Genomic DNA, 19,933 nt, shown 5'->3' with positions numbered 1-19,933 from the left:
TTTATTAATATATATATATATATATTTATTTTTTATTTTTTTTCTAGCTGGGCAGCATAGATGATCAAATTCACACTGCAAAAGGATTGGATAAAAATATATCTGCTCTGAAGACAAAGGTCTCAGCTTTTCTGGTTTCATCAGCTTCTCCATCAGCGACCAACAGGACATGCAGGACATGGTCAAAATTACAAAGATTCTGAGCTCTCCTTGGGGACAGCAGCAAATTCAGGAGACAAGTTATGTGCTATTAAAATCAGGAATTAATATCTGATTTTATGTCATGCCTATGCCCTCCTTCAGAAGATCTTTAAGTAAGGCAAGGAAAATAGAAAGGTCTCTGCCCCCAGCCATTTACAATGCCAGTGTTTTACTCTCTTGACTAGCTTCCACAGTTTGCCATGCCTGCAGAAGAGTGACAATTGTACCCTGAGACCAAATATTTCAGTAACAAGAGGACAAACATGGTGACTGAGTTTTCCATATAGATTGAAATACATCAGCTGTCTAAACAAAAGGAAACCAGATTTAGGGTTTGAATAATCAGCTGTATTGAGTAGGATGTTCCCAGTCTCTTCCAATATTTCAAGTCAATCCTACACTCCTAGAGATTTGCTGATTTTGTGCTTTATAACATCCCTGGGGATCTTTACTCTTATTTTACCAACCATTTTCCAAGCTCCCAGGCCTTCTGTGGCAGAATTGCCTTGGAGTCAGCGATAAAGTGTAGAGGAGTCGAAGGAAAACCTTCATGCCTGGGACAAAACCTCCTGACAAGAGTGTGCCCATGTGCCTGCACACTTCTGGTTCAGAAAATTAAATTTGTGTCTGCCAAAAGGTTGTAAAACATTTGTATGCCCCTTGATATGGGTCATATTTCTTGCTCCCTACTCCAAGTAAATTAAAATGAACTCTGCTTTGCTTTCTCATGTTTCCAGCACCATCGGGTACCTCAGCGTGGGCTTCAGCTTGTTCTATTGATGCCAGTGGATCCCTGCTGATTCCCATCAGTTGTTGATCCACTCCCCATCTTCAGGCACTCTCTGTAGTCCTCTGTGACCTTTGTGTGGTGAAGAATGGGAAGACAGGGAAGGAAATTAGGAAAATCTATCTGTAAATGTGGGCTTTGATGTAAGAAAACAATCCTATTAGAAAGAATAAAATATAAACAAACTAGCAAACACAGTTCATTATATATTAAATGAGCCTCTAAATAGCAAAATCTTCTTCGAAGGAAATGTGGAACATGGATATCACTTATGAAGAAGGAAAGTACGGATACAGTCTGCAAGTTGGCTTTTTTAATTGCATTGCCCAGTCTGACCAAGGTGAGGTAGGACTGGGGCTACAGCTGGGACTGGAAATGGCCCCAGGGTCATCTGCTCCATCCCCATGCTCCTGGACCATGGTTGTTCTTGCTCCCTTAATCTCCTTAGGCCCAAAGCAGATAAGCAGCTTTTCCCTGCATAAATGACACGTTAGGGGTTATTATGTTCCCTTCAGATTGTCTTCCAAATTTTCCAGTGGTCTCCAAGCTTTGCATCTAGGTACAAAACAGCTCTATAACCAGAGGAGATGGTTTCTATTATCTATGGTTTCCCCTTAGGTGGGGAGGGAATTGCTGGGGAGAGGGTGAAGGTACTTCGGTGCTGGTGGTCTTTCTTTCCATTAAAACACGTAAAGAAAATAAATAGGATAAGTTTCACTTAAACTGCAGAATTTGCATTCATTTCTGGAAGTACAGTGGGACTGAAAACTTGAGACATACAAAAAACAAACTAACAAACAAACGAACAAAAAAAACAGGCAGAGAAAAGAATAAGGAAAAACACACAACTGAATTGCTTGTATATTTTGAGCTTAATATGACTCGATTTTGTCCCTTAAGCTCATTTAAGCATTTAATTTTGTTCTCTTGTTCTGTCCCTGAGTACATATGGATTGCAGAGAGGTTTAAGTTTAACAGGACAGAAGAAAGTTCTCCGTAATTGAAACAGGCTTTATGCTCAAGTCACGATGTTATATTCAAACCTCAGAGGGAGAGAAACACATTCTTTCTGTTTCTAGTGACTTATTTTCAGATTAAAGGAAACAGCTGCAAGAAGGGAGAAAAGTCACTCTTCTCTAGGTGAGAGCCAAGAACACGACAGTAGCTGAATTCTGTTCAAAGGGAATCATCTTAAAACTTTGGGATGGGAATACTGCAAAGGAAAGACTAATGCAGTGTCATGGTAAGATTCTGGGGAAGAGGAGGGTAAAACATTCATTCAGTACAATAATTCTCACAAATTTTTACAGTGAAACTGAGCCTGTGAAAGTATGGACTCCGTTGCCTCCTGTGATGCAAACTTCCCTACGAGCTGGGACAAAATGTTTATTTGCTGTGCACTGCTCTTCTCCCTCAGTACTCTGGGATGAAGGAATTGCCGTGCTCTAGAGGGCTGTTTTGAAACTGAATTTGGCTAACTTGGCACTGTTCATAAAACGGGGTACTGACAAGTGCCTTCATCTGGTCTCTGAGATGAAAGCCCCAGAAAAAATCAATGAATGGTGTGGGTAAATTCTCAAATAGCACTTAGCCATCAAAAAGTAAAAGAAATCGCAAGTCATTACATTTAGAAGTAGTGTTGCACTTGGAGAAGCTTTGAACTTTTTTTCTGCAAGCCTCTACAGAGTATTTATGAACACATGTGGCATCAGGGGGTGAATTGTATGCTGGTACCCGGTGGCTCAATGTGGCTCAAAGTGGCTTGTTCCAACCGACCTCGGTGATCGATTTCAGGATACAAGGATAAGCTGTCTGGTAAATGGCTTCTCCATTATCATAAAGCAGATGCTTTCCAGCATACATTATAATTGGATCTGAGAAAACACGAACAAACACAAAGGTTATGGGCCTGAGTTTGGGTGAGTCCTTTATTTAGTCTTATGGTTGTTATTTTTCTTTCCTTATTCAGGAATAACCCAACCTTACCTTGAAGGACTTCCACAGTAAATTCACTATACTTTTTGGGGATCAACCTCATATTTCAGCATGCAGAAGATATATTTCTGTCAAATAAATCTATGTGAAAATCACAGGTTTTCATTCAGGGAAGCACCAAAGAAACAGGTCCTGAAAGGTGCTGAACACACGTCAGCTCCACTGCTTTCTGTGGAAGCCTCAAAGCACTTCACCTGGCAAGAATCAGACTTTGGAGCTGATTTGAATTATTTGAATCTGAAAAATTAGGCTGGAAATACATTGTTTTGGAAATTTTTGGTTGCTTATCTCTTCTGACATCAATGAAAAACTGATCCTTGTACGTAAGCTGAGATGTAGCCCCTGGATGCTGGGAACATGGGGGTCAAGGAGGTGACCTACTGGCTAGTTGGGGTTGCTTACAAATGGCTGGTGAAGATGTCATTCCACCAGCTATGGGGTTCATTGCTATGGGGAAATTTGAACGCGGAAGCAGTGAGTATTCCCACATATTTTTGTCCTTGTCAAAGATTTTATTTAACTTTGGGTGCAAGAGTCATTGACTCTGCTGTAAGGACAGAGGAGAGGAGTTTGCTGCGACTCTGTTGGATGCAAATCCTCATGCATGTCAGATGCAGATCTGATGCAAAACTGGAGCTTACACACTATGGCCAGGAAGTTTACAAGCATCCTTACAAGTGGCTTCAATGGATAAGGTTCCTTTGCTCTGTAGCTTCCATACACCAAATACCCAGCAGGAAAAGAAACTTACAACAAGCTGCATATCTCTCCAATTGGGTTGTTGGCTCTCTCTTTGGGCTAGAAATGACAGTTTATTGAAATTAGACCATTTTTTTTTGGAAAAGAAGTGTTTTTTTTTTTTTTTTTTTTTTTTTTTTGTTGTTTTTTTGTTGTTTTTTGTTTGTTTTTTTTTTTTTTTTTTACTATGAGCAGGAGAAAAAAAAAAGTGTGTTAGTATTTTTGTAAGAAATAAATATTATTACCTTAAAACTATTTTGATTTTTGAAATCTATACTCTTGAGTGTAAAGCAAAAATAATTAAAAATATATATATAAAAGAGAGAGAAAGTAGCAAGATGAGTTGCCATGCACTTTGTATGCCTTTCATAACCATCAGTTTGTGAAAGCGATCTGGGGATTTTGAGTTTGTTTCGAATTTTTGTGACAGTTAGACTTCCAAAACTTTTCCCAGTGTGGGTAATTCATTTCCTCTTCACCTCTTCAGGTATCATCCCTGTGAAAGGGGACACCCAATCACGTATAACAGAGGGATTTTACATTTCAAGCTCTGCTTGCTGGTATCCAGGCAAGAAGGCTCTTCTTGCTGTGTATTTCCCCTTTTCCATTTGATTTAGGAGTTCTCATTCAGAGTGCGTTGTAACTACAAGAAAATGAAATTCTCTTGCTTTCTGCTAAAATAAGGAGATTTACTCGGGGAAACAACTCCGTAAATACTACGTACTGCCATCTATGGCTCTATTTAGGAAACACATTCGCAAGGCGAGCTCTGCACACGAAGCTGTTTTTTTCCAGCACCCGATGAACCTATTGTGTTAACCACTGTTTTAAAAACCTGGCTAGCCCTCTCCAATAGCTATTGTGGGAAAAGGCTGCGTAATTATTATTGCCATTGTTATTTTTAGAGGGCGTTCAGCGCTTTTCCTCTCGTGAATCCGATTTCCAAACAAGGATAAGGAAGAGATGGGAACTTGTTAGAGAGATTCCCTTTATGTGACCATTTGGGATGCTCTGGTTTGACTTCCCTGCCAATAGCGTCACTCCGTGCCCCACCGTAATGCAGGCAGAGATAATGCAGCTCCCTCTAGGACAAACATCTTCAATGTTTTAGCAGCTTCCCACTCCTTAGAATAATCTCTATCTCTTTTTCTTTCTTCTTCTTCTTTTTTTTTTTTTTTTCCTCTCTCTCTCTCTCTTTTTTTTTTTTTTTTTTCTCTTTCCTGCTTTTATTCGCAGACCTGCAGTTCTCAAGTTCTCAGTCTCTGACTTATGGATGTCCACCAGCTTTTGACCTTGCCACAGGAGTCTTCAGAAGACCCCTGTGGGATTTCCGTAGACATCTGGGAACAGAAAACCTGAGATATCTCAACAGCAAAAGGAAGGAAAGGAGGGAGGAGCTGGGACAAATCGTGGTGGTTGGTGCTAGAGTGGGAAGGCAGCAGGAGGACTCTACCACCCTCTCCTCCCCACGTCTTCCCTTGGGAGGGGAAACACAGAAACGGGGATGAGAAAAGATCAGGATCATTGCAAAGCTCTGGGGGAGAAAAAGGAAGCTGGGAGCATCCAGGTTCGGGGATGGGACCCCCCCATCACTGCTTCCTGCCACCTGCCTCAGCTTCACAAGTGTTTTCAGAAGGACATCTCCTCTCCCCTGGGAGGTCAAGGGTTTTGGGACCCCAGTGGCAGCTTGCGTTCCTCACCAGCAGTGCAGACACTAAGCTGAGCTCCACACCCATGGACACATCCATGCTTTTGGGCTCCACGAAGTTGTCCTCTGGCCCTGGCGTGCAAAACAAATTGGGTAGAGGAGAGGACTGCAGCTAGGACTTCCCCATATTGTAACTTGGGAAGCCAGAACTGCTGACCTGCCTCACTTTGCAACTCTATAATGTATTTATTTATTTATTTTAAATATTTTTTTTCATCCTAGTTACCATCTGTGCTTGCTACTGGCAGGGAATGCTTAGGAATGTTGTTCACGCTCACGTCACAACACATCAAACCTATCAATCACAGCCTTCCCTAAATACAACGAAGATAACTCTGGTTGGTCTTGGCTGCTTCTCTTTCCTCACATGGTCCTAGCAAGGTCCATACATACATGGGAAGCAGAGGGGACAGTCACTAATACAAAATTGTCTTTAAATCTCAGTGCATCCCAGTGTTGTGAGCTCAGTGGTTCCATTTAGGGACAACTTTGGGAGCTATGGGGACTGGTGAGGGGAAAAAACCCTGCTAATGCAACTTCTTCATTCCCTTCCATGGCATGGTTGTTTGCCCAAGCCTGCTCTCCAACTGGGAGCAAAAACAGGTCTAGAAGATACACCTGCTGGCACACTCCTTGGGAAGAAATTCCCCAATGAAAGAGGGTTTTTCCAAGAGATTCTCCTTGCCTTCCCTCTCCCTTCTTTGCCCAGGTCTCAATGATTGTGGTGTTGCTGATGGCAAGCTGAAACCCATAGCTTTGCAGCACAGAGATATCTCTGTGCATCCAGGGGCTGTGTAGGGCCAATACCTTTCGTTCCAGACTGTTTTATTTTTTTTTACACCAAGTGTGAATTAGACCCTACAAAAAGTGAATTTGACCCAGGTGTAAATTTGACCCTAATGTTCTCAGTGTAAAGGAACATTAAAGTAATTCTCAGACCTCTCCAAAATGTTTGCTTGGAGGAAGACTGCTATGGAAGAGACCATTCTCCCCAAGGATTACATCTGAGGTATGATGATGGGATGGAGGAAAGGGCTCACAGGCTCAGGTTTGGTGACACCTGATGAGCTGAGAGCAACTGCTGGTGGATTTCCATGCCCTCAGGAGTGTCCTGCAGCAGTGAGTTTCACAGATCCCAGCACATTTTTATACAACTATTTCCTCTTCATCACTTCAAAAGTATCCAAAACCAAAGAGACCAAATGAGGGATAATATTTGGTTACTGCAGGCAGTCACAAGCCCCAGCTCCTCACATGCACTACTCACTGCTGCAGCTTACCCCCAGTTCTCCCTAGGGGGTACACGATGAGAAACAGGCCATCAGCCCTTTATTTTCTACATTTTTAAATCCTGGGTCATGTTCCTGCTCCTGTTTAATTTTGTCTGTGACACTTTCTAGTATTTTTTTTCCTTGTGCTGAGCTTCTTTGCCCTACAACACAGGAGAGATCTGAGCAGCTCAGAAGGTGAGTGCCCCCATGTGCCCCACCACCCAAAGGCATGGCCAAGATGCCCCATGGGGCTCACAAATGCTGTGCATGGGATCGTTTTGCCACCCCCCCTGCACTTTTCCCATAGAAGTGTTCTGCTCCCCGTTGTGCCACTGGGGAAGAAGAAGAGGAGGAGAAACCTCCGGGGTGTGCACCCCGTAGGAGAAACCTCTGGAGGTTCACAGGAGCCTTCCTGGATGAAACCAACCAAACTCCCGAAAGGCTGGAGAGCGAAAGGGAGAGATTTCCATTCTGTGCATGCACCGTGTTAATCCAGCATAGCCGCCTGTCGGCTGAAAACAAGCATTTCAGGCCCCAGCTGCCCCTCTGCTCCAGTCCCTGCTTAACTGGAGATGTCACAGATGCCTTTGGCCAGCAGTGCTGCAGTGCTGGCTGGGGACGGGGAAAGGCTGGCTCGCCAGGGTTTGCTGCTCAGCTCCCTGAGATGAATGATTTCCTCTTTTTTCTCCTGTCTCCTGAAGTTTTTTGGGGGGATAAAAGGGGTTTGGAGATGTGGAAATGGAAGTGAAAGGGCTGGATGTGGTGAAGGGAAGGGAGGAAAGGGGCAGAAGGCCATGGGCTGGGGATGGAGGCAGGAGGGAGGAGGAGAGAGATGCCCCTGGGGTGGCCCTGAAGAGGGGACCGGGGTCCTCATCGCCTTCCTTGGAGCAGAAAGAGAAGGAGATGGGGCCAGGATCATTCCCTCTGCCCCATGAGGCAGGTCTGTGCCCCTCCACTTACAGAGGGAGGTGGCATCAGCAAGGCAAGGGGCTGCTTTCCTCCTTGTGGAGCAGGAAGGGTTAAAGGCAAGGGGCATGTCCTGTAGTCTGGCAGGATGCTGGAGTCCCCCTGCCCTCCCCCTGCTCTCTCTCCCCTCCATCCTTTCCTCCCCCTCCTCCTCCTCCTCTTCCCCCCCCCCTTCATTAAGCTCTTCATTACTGGGGACCTCCCCCTGGCTGCACACCCGGAGGCAGCACCTTCACCCCAAAGCCTCCGGGATGCAGCAGGGACCTCTCCCAAAATCCCACGTCCCCCTTTCCTCCATCTGCTCAACCTCTCTCTTCCCCCCCCACACCCCAGCCCAAACCCACCCTGGGGTGTTGCACTGGGGCGAGACCCCCCCCTACTCCCTGCACAGGCTGTGCGATGATGGAGCTGGTGTGGGGGGAAAGAGGCTAGGAAAGCAGTTTAAAAAAATAATAATAATTAAAAAATAATGATAATAACATAAGAAAGGGTTAATTGCAGTCTCTGTGCCTTGCCTGGGCAAACAGCGGTGCAAATCCACGACCAGGCAGGGCTGCATGGGGAGCTCCAACCCCTGTCCTCCTGCAGGGCTGGGGGGGGAAGAAAAGGGGATCTGGTGGTGGGGAAGGGGGGATCCGATGCCCCGGGGGTTCCCCGCCATCCTGTCCCCTGTCCCAGGCTGTCAGCAGTGCCTGGGGGGTGAGGGACCCCCCAGCAGCCCCCCCCTTCACGTCCCCATCACCTAGGTGGCAGCGAGCTGGGTCCCTGCGCATCCCTCTGCGGGCACCTCTCCCATGCAGAACCCCTGTAGGATTTGGGGAAGGAGGGGAGAGGGGGGCAGAGCCCCTATTGCCCCCTTTTCCCCAGCCCCCCCCACAACCACCCCGGCTCCCTCTTCACCTCCTGGCTCCCCGCTTAGGGCTAAGCTGTCCCGGGGAGGCTGCGCTGCCCGGCTGCCAACGCGCTCCGGCTCTCGCTGGCTCCTCTGCTCCATCCATCCATCCATCCATCCATCCATCCATCCATCCATCCATCCATCCATGCAACCATCCATCCATCCATCCATCCTTCCTTCCATCCTTCCTCTCCTCCTATAGGCTAGCAGAGTGTGCCCGATGCGATACGGTGGCAGTTCGGGTCCTTGCCTATAGCTGCCTGTTTTACAAAGCTCCGATCCGTGCGTGTGCGTGTGGATGTGTGTGTGCATTTTATCCCTCCCTCCCATCCCTCCCTCCCTCCCTCTCTCTCTCTCTCTCTCTCTCTCACTCTAATGTGTGATCTGGAAAGCTTATAAAAGCCTGATGTAATCCTTAATGCAGCCCCTGGCTACAAAGACTGGATCTAGTTTCACAGAGAGAGATTCAGAAGCAGAATTTTAAAAAAAAGAAGAAGAAAAAAAAAAAAAAGTGGGGGGAGAAGAGAGAGAAAGCAAGAAAAGCAGACGAGTGGATTTTAAACAAACATATCTTTCTGCAGAAGACCATTCTCTCTCTCCGCTGCTGGGAAAGCTACTCTGAACCCTGCTGTATATTTTTTTTTTTTGGAGGGGGGGAGGAAGAAGAAGAAGACTTGATTGTCTGCTTGGATCTAATGATTTACTGGCTTTCAACTGCGTTTTTCCCCTCTCCTAAGGATTCCTCAAAAAACGGCTTAATTATTTTCAGCTTTTCTCTTCCACCTGCCTGTCTGCAGAGACACCAAAGGTTCTTCCTTCCTTTCCCTCCCCACCCCCATTTCTTTTAGGGTATTTTTTTGTCCCCCCCCGTCTCTCTTCGGTATACACACAGCTACGTCTAAGTGTGTATGTATAGATATACGTAGAGGCAAGAGTGGAGGGAGCGGAGGGAGAGCGAGCTCTGCCTTTTGGACTTCACGCGCTGCCCAATGTTGGTCTGGTTACCCCTGGATATGTTGCTGCTTTCCATTTGGAATTTGACAAAGGGAAGAAGGAGGATATAAAACCTGGGGAGCTCCACAAGGTAAGGGACCCCCCCCCCCCGGCTGCCCTTCCTTCTCCCTTGGCAGGGAGGGACGGGGACGGGGACGGGGGGGGGGGACGCGACTTCTCTGGGATGCGCCTTGCATCGGGCACCGGGGGTCTCCCCATCCCTGGGGGTGGGCAGCGGTGGGCTGCTCTGCTTTTTACCCCTGGAAACAGCACCCGGCAGGAGGTTTTCGCCCTCCCCCCCCCCCCCCCCTTCTTTCCCTGCCCGCCCGGCAATTTGGACTGATGGAGCACAATCGCTCCCTGCCACGGGAAGTTTTAACTTTCGTGCATGCGGGTCCTGCGGGCAAGCATCGGGCGGCGGTGGAAAATATCGGTGCCTGCAGGATGCGGGATGTTGAAGGGGGGGGGGGAGAAACGCCTTCGTGCCCTGGGGGGAAACAAGCTGGGGACTGGGTTGTTGCTTGGGGAGAAGGAGGCAGGCAGGCAGGGGAAGGGGAGCAGGGGATAGCGGTGGAGAGCTGCAGAGGGAGCCGGGGCTGAGCTGCGAAGTGCTGCGAAACCGCGGTGCCTTCGCGGGCAGCTTTGGGGTCCGGGACTCCTCAGCCCGCAAGGCTGGCAAAAAAAAAAGTCTCAAAGGGAAAGGCAGCTGCTTGCCCTGGGCACGAATCCTGCCCCCATCCCGGCTCCTTGCCTTCCTTTTCTCCCTTGGGGAGTTTTGGGGGGGATCCTTCCTTGCTTGCTTTGCCGCTCACAAAACCTTCCCAGGGCTGGAGGCGATGGCTGGGGAGGCAACGAGCTTCTCTCCCCCCACACACACATTAATGCTGTTTATCTGCACTTTGCTTCACACCGTAGGAGAAAATTAGCCTTTAGCCTATGTAGAGACGAGAGCATCGCACAGACACACACATAGGATGCTCCGGGGCTCCTGGGGGATGTCAACACCCAGGCACAGCTTCCCCTTTCCTATGGGGATGGGGTTGTTGGGAGGGGGGGGGTGGGAGAGAGAAGGAGTCTCCATCAGGGATGCGTAATTACAAAGCATCTTGTTCTGAATCACCCTGTGTGGGAATGAATCGCAAAATTTGTCTCTCCCTCTTCCCCCACCGCCCCCTTCCCTTTCACGGCCTGACATTCGCTGATGGAGGGTGGCTGTTGATGCAGCCTCAGACTTTTCGCAGGGAGGTATTTCAGCCATGCCTCTGCCGAGGCTGGAAGGAAAAACGGGGCACGGGGGGAGCAGCCGGCAGGCTGGGGGGCTCCAAGGGACTTTTCAGCCTGGTTGTGTCCTGCTCCTGGCTGAGAGGGAGCATCGCTCCCCAGCAATCGGAGGCACGGGCTGCAAATCAACTCTGCCAGGTACCTCCAGCTCCGTGACTCATGCTCGCATCCCCGCTCCTGCCCTGGCAGAGGAAACAACCCCTGTGAATCATTTGCACGGCGAGGAGGTGGTAGCGGTGGGGGGAAATATCAAGGCAAGGTCAAAGAGGAGGAGGGCAAAAAGATCTTCCCCCCCCCCTTCACGTCCCTCGCCAGCTTTTCAAGCCGGGGCTTCCCAGGGCTTTGGGCTCAATCCTGCTCCACCGCTGGGGCTGGAGAGCTCCGGGGCCAGCTGATGGCTGAGGGAGGAGGAGGAGGAGCAGGACAGGGAAAGAGGGGGGGGGGAGCGAGGAAGAGCGAAGCTACTTTGACAGATGCCAAAACCTGCCTGCGAAAATCACGAAAATCACGCCGCCTGGAAAGCCAGAGCAAATCGTGAGGGTGCTGGGGGTCCCGGGCGTACATCCCTGGCCCCTTTACCTGTTGATTTTCTCCAGGTTTGTTCCCTCCTGGCGGTGCAAAGCCTAAAGAAAGCCAGGAGGGATGAGCCCCGGGCACTCGGAGTTGACTGGCGACCTCCACCGCGTAGCAGGGAGGACTGTGTATTAATGATGATGACTCTGCTTTGGCTAGTGCCGAAATATCTGTGTTATCTATTATCAGCTGGGAGACGAGGCTGGAGGCTTCGCAGAGCTGGGATCTCGTCCAAAGCCCCGGCTGCTAAAGGAAACAAACAACTCCCCGTGCATATTAAGTGGGTCCCGAATTAATTAATGACTCATTAACCTGGGGCCCGCAGCCGGTACCGGGCCCAAGATGTTGGTGAGGAAGAGGAGGGAGGTTGCAGGGAGGATTTTTTTTTTTTTTTACCCTGGGAGGCTGCTGAGGAATTGCACCAGGGCTCAGCCAAGCTGTGCTGCCAGGGGACCGTGGGGCTGAGCTAGGCAGGGGCTAGGGACGGGCAGGACATCCCATCCTGCTGGGTGTCAGCTGCAGGAGAGGGGAAATGGGGAGCCCAGGGGGGGCAGACAGGGGACCCCCAGGCTCTGTTCTGCTTTGGCAGGGTTCGGGGTGCAGCATCCCTCCTTAACTTCTGCTGCGGGGGGCAAAGGGAAAGGCCAGGCTGGAGCAAGGAAGGAGCAGAGCTCCCGGCCCTTCCCGTGGTACTTGGCATGGGATTGCAGAGCCCCGAGGGCAGGGGTAGGGTCTGAAGCCCCTCTCCTCCCACTCCCTGTGCCTCATAACCCCAAATTTTCCAGCACTGGGGAAGGACTGGATGCAAATCGGGGTGGGTTTCTGCCAACGAAGGGTCTGCACCCCTATTCCACTTAGATGGGGGAAACTGAGGCAGAGGAGGTGCACTGGATATGTCAGCTTGCGTGTGTGTGTGTGTGTGTGTGATGGTACTGGGGGGGCTCCCGAACCCCAATCCCTGAGGAACATCCGAAGGCAGCCTGGAGTGGGGGCATCACCCACCCACCCCCCTGCTCTGCCACCCTTCAGAGAGCCCTGCAGGGATGCAAAAGGGGTTTAGGGGGGAAAGGAAGGACGGACACACACACACAACCTTACCCTCCATCTCAGCCCCCCCCCCCTAGAAAAATCCCCTTTTACCAGCACCCCAAACTTTGCAGTAGCCCCCTACACCCTCCCCACGGCATCGGGGCTATCCGGCTCGGTCGGGAGAGCTTGAGAAAAGGCTGGGGGCATCGCAAAAGGATCTCAGGGTCCTATTGGCCCCTTACTCCTCTACCCAGGCCGTTTCTCAGCACCGCGGGGGGGCTGCCGGGGGCGGCCGGGGCTTGCGGCGAGCGGCGGGGAGGTGGCGCTCGCAGCCCGGCTATCGCCGCCCGCCGCCCCCGGTGCGCAGGGATGCTCGGCAGAGACCTCCGGAGCTGTGTCCCCCCTCCTCTTCTTTTTTTTTTTTTGCACCACGACCCCTCCAAAAAATAAAATAATAAAAAATAAAAAATAAAAAAAAAACTAACAACCTGCTGCTGGGGGTTGCAATCAGGGCTGCTTCTCACCCCACCGGGGGTTTATCCCCTCTGCAAACATCTTGTGCCATTTTTTGCTCTCCCCCCACCCCAATCTCTATTTTTCCACGCACACCCCCCTCCCGTGCATGCATTTTTGCTCCCCAGCACCACTTCTCCCCTCCTCCCCAGCAGCATCCCCGTGAATGCAGAGGCTGCTCCAGGCTCTCCCTGGCTGTGCGCACAGCCGCAGCTCGTCCCCGTGCCCAGGAGGGGGGATGCAGCCCCCAGACCCCAGCCTGTGGATGCTCCCTTGGTCCCTACAAGCAAGGAGAAGGGTGCGTGGGCACTGCTCAGAGGGTTTTCCAGCAGGGATCAGGCTTTGTCATTGCTCCGGGTGGGGAGGAAGGTGATGGAGGGGGTCCCCGTGGCTGCAAGGGGCTTCTCTTTGCCCCCCCCTTTTTTGGGGAGGGAGAAGGGGGGAGCAGTGTGATCCTACACCCCAATTCACCTTCTCCCAGAGCTGGTGTTGCACGTAGGAAATCCCCTGCCATTGATACCTGTTGCAGGCTATCAGCTTTGCTCATTAATTAGCTCCAGGAAACCTGCGCTGGTAAACAAATGAGTCAAAGCCTTTCCCTGGGCCTGATCCTGCTTGCCACCTCGCCCGGGTGGGTGCAACGAGAGCGGAGTATTTTCTTCAAGATGGATGACAGGCTGTCTCCGTAACTACCTCGCCTCCTCCCCTCGGAGAAAATTCACATCCCCGAGCAAGCCTTCGAAGCTAAGGGAGCTGGCACCTGGCCTGGAGGTTTGCAGGAGTCTTTTTCGGTGTCGCAGCACATATCAGAAAGGCTTGGTGAGGCTGCAGGAGAAGTGCAAAGGTCCCTGGTGCATCTCCCACGTCCTTCTCACAGCTCCTTCCCCATATCTTCTCAGTTTTCCCCTTGCCTGGGGTTTGCAGAAGGTGCTGGGCTGGAAGAGGACAGCTGGGGAATGCTTGTGCCTGAGTGAGAGCAGATAAGAAGTGCATGACTTGGTGGTGGGGATCACTTGCCCATCTGGATATTCAGGTGGTCTGGGGGCTTTGGGCTCTGAAACACATGAATGAAAGGGTTGTGGGCACAGTTCTTTCAGCCAAGGTGGGGTAGGGAACTCCTGCTTTCCTCTGAACTGTGCCTCTGCCAAGGAAAAGAGAATTTTAGCACCTCATCTGCACTGGGGAGGCAGGGCCCCTTTTCACTTGAGCTGTATTCTTTTCACACGTGGCCCATCAGGTCCCAAACTCCCAGGACCCATCTCTCTAAGTCCCCAAATCAGGGAGCTGTGGCAATCCTTAGTTTTCCAGGTCAGGGCCACCAGAAAACATCATCCCAATCCTCAGCATCCTCCAGCCTCTCAGCACAAGTGGTCCTATCTACCTCATAACCCTTCTCAACCCTCCCACTGCTCGAAAGGCCACTCTTCCACAGCAGCACACCATCACCAAGCCAATATTGACTGTGTTTTGATCCAGCATAAAGAATGACCAACTGGAAGCCAAACTTCTCACTCAGAGAGCAATCTGGCAAGCCAGCCCATGTGGAGAGCGCATCTCCCTTTCTCCTAGATGCACTCCATGTGCTGGTGGGCTCTTTAATTTGGTTGGTGGGGTGACGAGGCTACAAACCACATAAAAATAAAAAGGAAAGTCAAGAGCAAATGAGGTCCCTTCAGAAAGTCTGCTCGTCATCATGTCTCGAGCTTAGAAATTCCTTGCAGTGCCTTAGAGAGATGGTTTTGTGTTGGTCTGATTATGCTGAGATAATCTGTCGTGTTTCTCCAGGAGGCTCTCAGGGAAGGAGAAAAAGATAAAAAATAAAAAAGGAAAGGAAAGATAATATTTTAAATCAGAGGGCTGCTAGATTGGTGACTCTGTCTTGCAAAGACACACATCACTGCCCCCTTTATGAAAATTTAAATTGGTTACCTCTGTCAGAGAAAATGAGAGGAGATTTGCTGATTTTAATTTTTTGGAGCAGATCGCCCCCCACCAATGCTATCAGAATTAAACCAGGGATGGCTTCCTACCTTCCTTCTCCTGTTCCCTATACAATTTTATTTTTTTTCCTGAAATATCCCACTATAAAGCATTGATCGAGGAGTCGCCAGCTGATGAGAAATGAGCCGTTGAAACTGCAAGCTTTGTCATGTATGGTGCTGTGCCTTATCCCTGGGACAAGGGGGCTTGGGGAGAGAAAATGACATCTGGAGGAAGAAAGAGCAGGGACCGGCTAAGGAAATATGGGCTTTCTGGAATATTTTGGGGGGTAAAAAATGAAACAAATGGCTGAAATCTGCTGTGATGTCCTATGTTAGGTTGAAGTACATATCTGAAGAAAGATTCACAAAATGCAAAATTCTCCTTCCAGTGAGCATCTTAGTTTTTAGGAGTTGTTTTACTACAGGTAGAGCTGCTGCTTGCCAGACCAATGTGGCCCGAGACAAGAAGGGAGGAAACCTGCACGTATTTGGGACACCATTTTGTGCATGTCATTTGCACGTAGCAGTATATATTATTGCCAACCTCTTTTCCTGAACATCTACATTTGGCCTGAGGCAGGCCTTGTGATATCTCATCCTACCACTTCAACACTCCCACCTGCCTGCTCACCTTGTCTCCTGCCTGTTATCAGGCTGGAGTTCCAAAATGGAGATATTTCCTTGTTTTTTGAGCTCATCTGGCCTGTAACAAAGTCCTTGCTGTTTGCAAAATGGTTCTATATTAGGACTATCCCATTCCTGGCAGACGAACCTATTCCATATTCATTGAGAGTTAGTATAGCGCTCTCTCTAAATGCTTTTGGGACAGGGGCCATCGTGATTTCCATGCTAGAATGGATCTTGAGCTCATACACTTTCTCTCTGTCCCACCTGTGTTGCTGTCTTCTTGTGGACCTCTCAGCTGATCATTTAAGCTTACAGCTCCATAAACCTCTGAAAATTTGGGGTACCCGACACAAGAGGCCATGACTTGGTTTTAAAAGATACTGTAGTCCAATCTCCACTAAGGGCCAAGGGTGATCTCTCCTACTGCCAAGCCATGGGTCTCAGGCCAGAGGTTCAGGTCACAGCTAATTTAGGCAGTGCTCATGCTGTACTTTAATATTTTCACCTGTAAAATGGGGGTGCCTGATTTCTTCCTTACCTGGTGCTGTTCCCCAGGCCCTAATGGGGCTCTGTGCCAGCTGCTTGAATGGACTTGGCCAAACTTTATTTCCTCCCTTTGGGATTGTGAGATGAAAGACATCCGCCAAGCACCAGGCATTAATTATTCCTGTGTCTTGAGTGAATGAATGTCTCCCCTGAAACCTTCCTCCTGAGTCATGTTTCCTTGTCCTTTCTCAGTTCTTATTTTCTTAATGCCTCGCTGTGACTGAGAGCCTGGAAGTGTGCGAGTCTCCTGTCCCCTTCCTGGGTGCCCCTGGATCAAGAACATGCTTTTCGGGAGACCTCAGCTAACACTTTGTCCTGTAAAATGCTTAGCTCTATAGTCCAGGCTGCTGATATAAAAACAGATTAAGCCTGGGTTAGGAGCCTGGTTTAAACCATATATTGTTTAGCAGCAATCTAGCAATGACTATCTTCTTCTTGAAACAAATATCTGCTGGTTCCTGCAAATGAAAGTCGATACACCTTCAGAAGGAAATTTGTCCCAATGGGGTCTTTTGTATTGAAAACTCTGTTGGTAGATTTATTCATTGCGCGGGTTCGTTCCCTTAACAAGTCAGTTATTCATTGGCCATTGCTTGAGGGTGTGTGGGATTTATGGTCATAGTCCTGTAATCAGATATTTTGTTATAGAGGGCTTTGCCACCGCGGAAGGTTTAAATAAATCAGCATGCAGCAAAAATTGATTCTCTCACAATCTATTTCTGGACTCAGCTGTAAGTTGAAGAATACTTCCCCCCCTTCTTGAGCCATGCTACTTATCTCTGCAGGTCCATGCTGTGGTCAGCTCTACCAACGCCTTGAATTAGTGCATGTGCACACATAGATGCAAACTCACACACCCTTACACACGTTTTCTAGATTTAATTTTTCTTCTGACTGCACTTGAGATACACACTGTTGCCATTTCCCAGACCCCCAGATGTTTTCTCTATCACCTGATTTAAGCATTTTGAATTTGGAAAGGACTCTTGAAAAGGTTTTAATCAAATGCCAGTAAAGAAAGGGAAATCTGATTTTGAGTACCCGCACTGATGTCTTAAGTAGTAAAGAGGTTGGCGAGCTAATCTCCGCTTCTCAGATGTTGCTCTACAGTCTGATCAGCCCTATTGAGCTGAAGCAAGGGTTAATTACTGACAAAAAAGCTCCTCATCTTTGTGCATACAAAGAAAGGGACAAGGGTGGGCATCTTGCTTTTTGGTTGGCACAAGCTCACCGTGTGCAGGTGATGGTGAGAGCTTTTGGTTCTTGCATGTGCCCCAAGAGTGTGTCTCTGTGGATGTAATTACAGCAGAGCCTGTGATTTTGGTGGCAGAAATCAGGGATGGGAGGATAGAAGGATCTCAGTAACCTAGCAGCCTGCACAGCTGGGTGGCTGGTGATGTTAAATGTGCAGTGGCAGGGAACCTCTCCCCAGCATTCAGGAATGAACTGTCCTGGCACCAACTAAGCTTGGGAAGAAGTTTGGCTGTGATAGGGTTAGTCAAGGGTCTGATGTACTGCCCACCCTGCACTGCTCACTGGGGCAGAGCAGCTCTGAAGGAATAAGTAAATAGTCAATAAATGTTTGCTGCATATTCCGAATGCTTAAAAAATAACAATATGAACAACATAAAACGTTCTCCATCCTGTGTGACTTTCTGTCTCCTGCCAGCTCTGGGTTTTTAGAAATCTTAATAGGGATAACAATGCTGTGGGGACTTCCAGATTCTCCAGATGGAGATGATTCTGCTACCAGCAGGAGAGACAGTGGCAGTCAGAAGAGCAGCAAGGCTGGGAGGGCAAGGGGGAAGCAGGGAGAGATCCCAGCAAAATGACAGTAAACCATGGGATCCAGCTAGGGGGGATGCATGAAAATATAAGGATCCTGTGCTGTGAGAGTTGTAGTTGTACTTAAGACACCCATCTGGACAACAGGGGCAATGCTTGCAGGCATGGAAATGCCACTGGAACGGGAGGTTTTGAGAGCAAGTCCCCAGGTGGGATAATCTCAGTCCAGAGCCTTGTCCCCTACCAAGACTGAGGAAGATGAGGATGGGGATTGGACAAAAGGTTCCTTTCAACCCCAAGGTTATGTATTTCTCTGAAGATGGGACATGAGTGCTGCAGGGTTTGATGATCCCATTGGATTCAGTTGTCCTCAGGAGCTGCCTAGCTCAGCCCTAGTGTGCTTTGACCTGGGCACGATGAGCAGAAGATCTGCAGGATATTAAAAGGTGTCCTGAAAAAAAGTGCTGGAGGCTGTATTGCAGGACAAGCTCCAGGGGAGTCCATGGTCTGATAGTCCTACTGTGCTCCCCTGTTGCTCTGGGAATTCCCCATAAAAGGTCCTTCTTTGTCCCCACATAATAGACTGTAGACAAAGCAAAGCATGAAAGAAGAAGAGCTTCAGGGAACTGCAAAACCTTTCTCCTTTCTATCTCGAATAGGTCATCCATGTGTTCATAGAGGCGCTCGCAGTGGTTTCCATTCTGTGTGGTGAGGGGATGTGGAACAAGGCAGTGATTTTTCTCGCCTCCCTTCCCTTGCCCAAGTCATCTGTCAGAAGGGTGTGTGGATCTAAATAGGACATGACTTTTCCCCGTGCTGGAGTTTGGTCACCGGGCTGTGCTTGCGTGCAGGTGACAGTGCTGGGAAGTGAGAGGAGAGCTGGTGCTAAATACAGCTGCCAGGCACAACCAGACACGTCGTGTCAGATGCTCAGCATTTCACATGGGCTGAAAAAAAAAAAAGTCTTCCTGCAACTTCCTCTACTCACAAATGCAGTTTAGGAGCTGTAAGGTGCACAGCATGCTGTAGCGATGTGGTTATTAAAACCCCAGCCTCCCACCTCAAATTACAACCCAAACGCTGTGTTTGTTTCCCACTTAATGCTGGCCCTTGGAGGTTTTCTTTTCGCTCTAAGCCCTTTTGAAGTTGCTGTTGATTACAGAGCAGACAGCATAATCTCCCCATGGAAGTTATTTGTATTTGGGGGGGAGGAAGGAAATCAATCACCCCAGTGCAAATGCCAGAAATGGGGTGGGGAATTAATGATGCTGCTGGACCACACTTTCCACTCAGGGACCAGTACAGCATCTTGCCACTCATGTCCATTCCTGAAAGTGTCGGTCTGATTGCCACAACCCCCGAGACAGGCAGAGAAGGAGGAATTGGAATGGGGTTCGGCTCTGCAAATTGGCTCCTGGGCTGGAAGGTGACTCTGGAGGTGTAATTGTTCTGTCCAACTGCCAGTCCCTCATCAAATGCTGGCAACTGAGCCTCTGCTTATGCCCTATTTTCTCTGTTCTTGTGGCAACTGGCCTGGCTGATTCCTGGGTAATCCACAGGATAGATCAGTTCAAGTCACTGTGCTTTATTCCTTCCCAAACTGTTGGCCAACACTATCTGTAGTCTCTGAGCCTTTCTTGAACTCTTCTTCTAGGGTCACATCACTTGGTCAGCATGGGTTGTACAATATCCATCATGACTATGACCAATGTGGAGCTCTTGAGCACTGAGGCAGCCAGTTGGTCCATGGCTTTAATTAGGCTGAAAGTGATCCATTGACAGAGATAAGGCCAGCATCAGGTTGCCTTCTGATTTTGCTCCATTTCCAGCCCAGCACCTTCTCTCTGTGAAACTCCTGAAGAGCTGTTGCATCTCCTGACTGTGACTTTATCTGTGCCCTTTCTTCAGTCTCAGGGATGTTTGGATATTTGGACTGGTGGTTCACGAAACAGAGGAAGTTGATCCCCCTTTGTATAGTGGCACCTGAACCTTGGTGCCTCCTGGTATTATGCTGGCAAAAGTAGTGAGGGTGGGAGAACTCCA

The 19,933-nt window shown here is 49.0% G+C and overlaps 1 protein-coding gene and 1 long non-coding RNA gene across 3 annotated transcripts in view; one reads left to right on the top strand and one right to left on the bottom strand.

Annotated features, from left to right (window-relative positions):
* Nucleotides 1-329: 329 nt before the first annotated feature.
* On the bottom strand, nucleotides 330-8,772 carry LOC110354679 (uncharacterized). The gene is made up of 3 exons (XR_011807320.1): nucleotides 8,567-8,772; nucleotides 2,614-2,862; nucleotides 330-1,060 (listed from the first exon to the last, which is right to left on the bottom strand). It is a non-coding gene; the product is annotated as an uncharacterized lncRNA (long non-coding RNA).
* Nucleotides 8,773-8,984: 212 nt separating this feature from the next.
* The window catches only part of ADGRB1 (adhesion G protein-coupled receptor B1), a 255,147-nt gene continuing 244,198 nt past the window's right edge, over nucleotides 8,985-19,933 (top strand). The window contains exon 1 of one of the 2 annotated variants that reach the window (XM_072034260.1): nucleotides 8,985-9,645. The gene's annotated coding sequence lies outside the window, so the exon portion shown is untranslated. The remainder of the gene's footprint in view (nucleotides 9,646-19,933) is intronic. The other variant, XM_072034261.1, reaches the window with a different exon arrangement.

The sequence above is a fragment of the Anas platyrhynchos genome, chromosome 2 (genome assembly GCF_047663525.1).
Source record: "Anas platyrhynchos isolate ZD024472 breed Pekin duck chromosome 2, IASCAAS_PekinDuck_T2T, whole genome shotgun sequence".
NCBI classification, from domain to species: domain Eukaryota; kingdom Metazoa; phylum Chordata; class Aves; order Anseriformes; family Anatidae; genus Anas; species Anas platyrhynchos.
The sequence above is the reverse complement of the archived record's forward strand: the minus strand, read 5'-3'. Positions and strand labels throughout refer to the sequence as shown.